Genomic DNA, 6,286 nt, shown 5'->3' with positions numbered 1-6,286 from the left:
GATCAAAAAATCAACAACATGGATATGAAACCCGACTCAAAGCAAGTAACCTAGATATACCGAAAATGAACAAAGCTATTGGACAAAGATCAATTACATAAATTGGAGCCAAATCATTCAATCTTGCTCCAGATCATATGTTTAAGTTATTCGAAATTTCAGTGATCAAATAACTCAAAAGTGGAAATACAACATTACTATGAACAAATTCTACTTAATTAATGTCTCAATTTTCATATATATTTTTCACCCCTACCTAGCATTTTGAATACTTTCAATTTAAAACAGGTTTGTATTTCATATTATAACATTCATATTTCCATCCGTTTACACATTAATTTTTTTTCGTTTTATATTATATACACATTTAGAGATTTTATAGTTTCAAATTTTAAATTCAATGTGCGTTTTTTTGAACATACTGAGAATATTAATCGCTACTGTTAGAAAAATAATAACAATATTGTTATTACTATATATATGAAAATTTCGATATTGATGTTTCGCAGACAAGTTTTCCAAAATCTCAATTGAGTCATCAATACCTATGTTTCCTCTGATAAAAATGCAATATTCGTTTTGACAAACCTTTCCTTATATCTATTGTTATACTATTATATCCTGGTATAATAGTGATTTGTGATTTATTTTGAAGTGAATTGTTTTAATTAATTTTTTATATTAATAAATGGGTTCTGAATTTACTTGTTATATTTTTTATTATTATTATATGTTTACTAAAATTTTGACAACCTGTACTTCAGGTGATACCCTATCCTAAAGGAAACTTCCTACCTTGTCTAGCTCAGCTCAGTCGGATTTAAACAGCATGCAGCGCCCTCTCTCTCCACAAGTAGAGTTCTTGGAAAGGTCTTTGATGTTTATCAAAATTTATTGTGCCAAATAAAATTTCAAAATGCTAAATAAATATAATGTAAAATTTGAAAAAAAAACAGCATAGATATTAATCACCTTATCACTACCTAGAATCTGCAAAACATAACTTAATCTAAAATGAGTACAGATTACCACTCTATGGTAATGTTTGTTCTATGATTTCTAACCTTTATCATAGAATGACAGTTTTCTGTTTGTGAATAAACAGTGAATGACTGGAAAGTGACAAATATTGATTTATCGACAAAAACAATTTTCACAATGTTATGATTTGTAAGTTATTGTTCGAAATGGTGAAATAATGTTTATTGAGTTTGTGATCACTGAATGATGAAAAAGTCTCTCCTGCCTCCTTATATCAGCAACATGTTTTGGAATGGTATATAGGTTTTATTTTACCTTAATATGATCTAGAAGCTGTGACTGGTCTAGTTGGAATTTCTAAAACTGGATATCCTGGTAAGTTTCAATTAGCTGCTTGTTCACACTAATTATCATTACTGGATTTTTATTTATTTTTAAATATTTTCACCTACTATTTTCAAATTAAATTCAATTTTCAAAAACTTAGCAAAATTTCAACGTGCTTCCACTTCCAGTGTTCTTCATCGATTCCCTTCGCTTCCCCAATCAATAAACTCCTCATTTCCTTGGCAACCAATTCTTGAAAATTCTAGATCATGTCAACTTGTTATAATTTGTAACTTTTTGGCACTTTATACAAACTAAACTTAGTTTATTCACCATTTGGATAAACATACTTAATCTAATATCTAATATTAACAATTTTGATTGTCTTATGACAGTTCACATTTTCAATTTTACAATATTTATTTTTGAAATCAGGAATTTGCACATTTTATGAACTCTTTCCATTAACAATAACTTAGTAGGCTTGACAATATTTTAACTACATGGTTTTATTATATACTGAGTGTTGTTTTCAGTTACACTTTGATGTACTTACTACATATTGATTTAGATAATTTTGAATGAACTTGTAATGTTATTTTGTTTGCTGATATTGATTTAAATGGTTTATTAATTCGTTTTTGTGTTTCAGGCAATATATATGAATGGTGATTGATCATTTTTAATCATGGATTGTGACATTTGAGCTTCAGTGGAAACAAACTGATTGAGGAAAGATTATTTGTTGTTAATATATGTGCGTAACCATTATACTGAAAACAAACGATAAGAAATTTCTACTTAAGGTAAGGTATCTAATCTGTACTTCAAATGAACAACTTATGAGCTAATTAGGTTTTGTCAAAATTCCAATGAACAATACTTATATCATAACACTATATTAAGCGCCCATATTTTCTATTGTATGCTTTTATAAATACATGTAATTTGGTGATTATTCAACTACTGCTACAACTAATAACACAACTTTACAATTGTTATTATTTTTCTTTCTAGTTTTCGTTTCACGTATTCCAATCTGATGTACCAACTTTCTACTGTTCCCCGCTGCTGGCAGACTCGGAATGAGAAGACATAAAAAGCAGCATTACTCTGAATTGAAAGAGATACCGCAAGAGTTATATTTGTCCGCCAAGGAAAACGCAATTTTGCACATGGCCTTCTTCTCTTTGAATGTTGCATTGTCTCCAAGTGACCGTAACAAATATCCGTAATTCGAAGTTTCCATTGTGAGCAGAAAACTTCTGGTCGGTAAAACAATTTTGACTCTGTCTTGTTTATGAAACTTCTGGGGACTGCTATATTATTTAAGAGCAGAACTTAATGTACTTCATGGTAAGAACTGTTTGTCACGAAAAGAAATTCAAACAAATAACTCCTTGTTGAAGAAAAATGACTACAATTTTATTCCATATGAACTGAAAATGGTCTTTATATGGGGATATTTAGTAGGAAAATGTTTTGAATAATGGAAATCATTAATGCAATTATCACTAAACCACCTGGAATGAATCAAGATAATTTGCTTTTACAGTACTGACATTTGATCATTTAAAAAAAATAGTTTACTTTCACTATAATACGCGAATGACCTCCAACCAATTACAATACCACGCTGTAGATTGAGTCATAACCAGAAATTTGTTGCTTATTTGGGCCCGAAATTATACAATAAGCTGCCACTCCATATAAAGAATATTACTAATTACTTTTTTGGAAAGAAAGTTTTTGGATTTCTACCACTCCATCTTGATACAAAAAAAAGGGATGAGGGAATCTTCCAAAGAAAGGATGAAAGTAATCAATTTGAAAATAAGTACCTCTATACATGGATGTGTAAATCATGCAAAGAAGTAACTTTCAGACACAAACTGAAATAAAGTCCTCCTGAAACAGCTACTTTCATATAAACATTGAATTACACGAAACAAATACTTCTATAGGGACACTGAATTATACAGAAGATACTTTCCTCTACTCAGTTTGTATTTCAAACATTCGTTGTGAAATAAAAATCAGATCTCATTCACATTAGTTCTACTTTGAATGAATGGTAATAAATTGCACTTACATGGAACACTGTCACCCTCACTGGTATACACCGATGTTTCGCCTTAAGACACTTGCCCCAAGGCTCTTCAGTACTAAATTGGATAACATTATAGAAAATACACACAATTCATTCATGAATTACGATTTTTAATCAATTTTACTAATTACTGTAAATTAAAGAAGGAACTGAAAGTGTTCATAAGAAATCATTATGGTCTATTGCAGGATATCTTTGAGAATGTTTGAGCTGAATTATTTTCTCTCTCTCTCTCTCTCTCTATCTCTCTCTCTCTCTCTCTCTCTCTCTCTCTCTCTCTCTCTCTCTCTCTCTCTCTCTCTCTCTCTCTACCTCTCTCTCTTCTTATTACCTCCCTCTAGCCATAATTCTCCAACTGAGGTTTGAAACCTACTAAGGTAGACAGTAATATACAGGGTGTAACTAAATAAGTGTAAAACATTCAAGGAGGTGATTCCTCATCGAAAAAAAAGATAGGATCTTTCGTATAAAGAAATTTCATTGGAGCATCCCTTGTTAAGGTAAATCCCCTTAAAGGTAGCACATAAAATTTGTATAACAATTTTTTTACAAGCACTAAGAAAGTTACAATATTGAAATTAACCTGACGTTTTGTACTACCAAAAAGACACTTAGCTAGAAATGTATTTGGTTTACCCCATGGTTGTGAGGGGTGGAAAACGCAACCTCTAAAATTTATTTCCAATGCAACTTTTTGTCTAATATTTGTTTACCATTTAACAATTTATTTCCGATAGCCTGTTTCATTCTAAACAAATAATGTCTCCTGGGTTTTTTGTCCAAAATGAACCAGTTCCCAGCAAAAAATTATTTTACGAAAAACTACAGAGATACATCGTCATAAATGCGAAAATACGAAACTAATCTATGTAGTAGGTCGCTATTAGCGATAGTGACAATTAAATTGGTATGACGCTGTCAGTTTGTGAATTTTCGAAATTGAATTATTACCAATTGTGTGTTGTTGTTCTGTTCTTAAATGGCTGATATGCATTTCGTTTATGGTCTGTCGCAGGGGAATGAATTAGAAGCTTCTAGAAGATATGCTGAAATGTATCCTCAACGGCAGCATTCTTCACATAAAATACTTGCTCGACTTCATCAACGATTACGAGAATACGGTTCACTCGACAAAATAACGCAGGTTTGTGGTCGCCATCGAAAAGTACGAACACCAGAGCTTGATGAAGCAGTACTTGATTAGATTGAAGAACAACCTAGTACCAGTACTAGAAAGATTGCTTTCCAGCTAAATGTTGATCATATGACGGTATTTCGAATTTCAAAGGAACAACTTTTATACCCTTACTATCTGCAACGAGTACAGGCACTGTTACCGCGAGACTTTCCGAACCGTTTTGAATTTTGCAATTGGATGCTGGAAATGATTAGAAGAAATTGTGACTTTCTGAAGACGATAGAATTCACAGAGGAATGTAGTTTTTCTCGGGACAAGATTATTGATTTTCATAATTACCACATATCGGCTGATGAAAACCCTCATGCTATTGTCGAAACTAACCATCAAAAACAGTTTTCTCTTAACGTGCGGCTCGGAGTTATTGGGGATGATTTAATTGTGCCTCATTTACTACATCTTCGAATGAATGGTAAGGCATACGTTCAAGTTTTAAGAGAAGTGCATCCAGTACTGCTGGAGGAAGTTCCTTTGGGCGTCAGAATGCATGATGGGGATCCCGCCCATTTTAGTCAAGTAGCACGTCAGCATTCAACTGAAACATATGCAAATCAATGGATAGGTCAAGGAGGACCACAGAACAGGCCCGCTCGATCCCCGGACCTCAATCCTCTCGATATCTCTATTTGGGGCCATTTACAGCATTTGGTTTATCGTACTCCTGTTCGCGATGTAGAGGACTGAAGAAACCGCATCATCGATGCGTGCAGGGTAATCAGAGAGACTCCAGGAATATTTGAGCGGATACGTGGCTCAACGTGCCGACGTCTAGACGCATGCGTAATATCTGAAGGTGGACATATTGAACATTTACTATGATTTCTACATGTTGTGTGTTTTGTTATTGATAAATTAGTTTTGTTTATTACCCTTCAATCGTTCAATGCAGGTACTTACTACAAAATAACAATAAATCCAGTTCGCATTTATGACGATGTATCTCGGTAGTTGTTCGTACAATAATTTTTTGCTGCGAACTGGTTTATTTTGGGCAAAAAATACATTTTTTGTTTAAATGAAACAGGCTTTCGAAAACAAATTTTCAAATGGTAAACAAATAATAAGACAAAAATTTACATTGGAAATAAATTTTATGAGTTGCGTTATTACATTAATATTTTGCAATTTTATTTTTGTTAGGGTTTGAACACGATGTGTGGTAACTAAGGCTAACAGAGTAACTATTTTGAGAGTCAATTTTTCTAGTGATTGATCTTTTGGAGGATGCCAGAGATTTAGTTTGCTAAGTACACTATGGGGATCCCAAGTGTCCTCATACTTGGGTTTAGGAGGGTTGTGATTATAAATTCCCGTAATGTATCTTCTGATGATAGTTTCATCTTCTTGTTTTATGGGCAAAAAAAAACTGATTTGCAGATATTAATCGAAAAAAATGACTTATTCTGTTGGAATTGGAGGTCGAGAAAATTTATGATTTTTTCTAGCGAACTAGTGATAGGGTTTTGTAGATGTTCTGCACAATAATAACACCATTTTCTGAACCAGATATCATATTGTTTCAAAGTACTGGGAGTGACAGAGGCCATTATTTCGTGTACTGCTTTACTAGGGAAGTTTCTTTTTGAGAATGCTTCCCTGATAAAACTACTGCAACCAGGGTAAGGTCTCTCCATAGGATATGTGGTTTCCTGAAAGGAGATGAAAGCATG

General features: G+C 32.8%; 1 long non-coding RNA gene across 1 annotated transcript in view; it reads left to right on the top strand.

Annotated features, from left to right (window-relative positions):
- The first annotated feature begins 1,007 nt into the window (after positions 1–1,007).
- The window catches only part of LOC141484797 (uncharacterized), a 60,043-nt gene continuing 54,764 nt past the window's right edge, over positions 1,008–6,286 (top strand). The window contains exons 1-2 of the long non-coding RNA XR_012466802.1: positions 1,008–1,356; positions 1,961–2,114. This is a non-coding gene — a long non-coding RNA (uncharacterized lncRNA). The remainder of the gene's footprint in view (positions 1,357–1,960; positions 2,115–6,286) is intronic.

The sequence above is a fragment of the Leptinotarsa decemlineata genome, unplaced genomic scaffold, assembly GCF_025532065.1.
Source record: "Leptinotarsa decemlineata unplaced genomic scaffold, Ldec_3_MD MMD2_tig00026294_RagTag_RagTag, whole genome shotgun sequence".
Lineage (NCBI taxonomy): Eukaryota > Metazoa > Arthropoda > Insecta > Coleoptera > Chrysomelidae > Leptinotarsa > Leptinotarsa decemlineata.
Note: the sequence above shows the minus strand (reverse complement) of the source record. Positions and strands in the feature narration are given on the sequence as shown.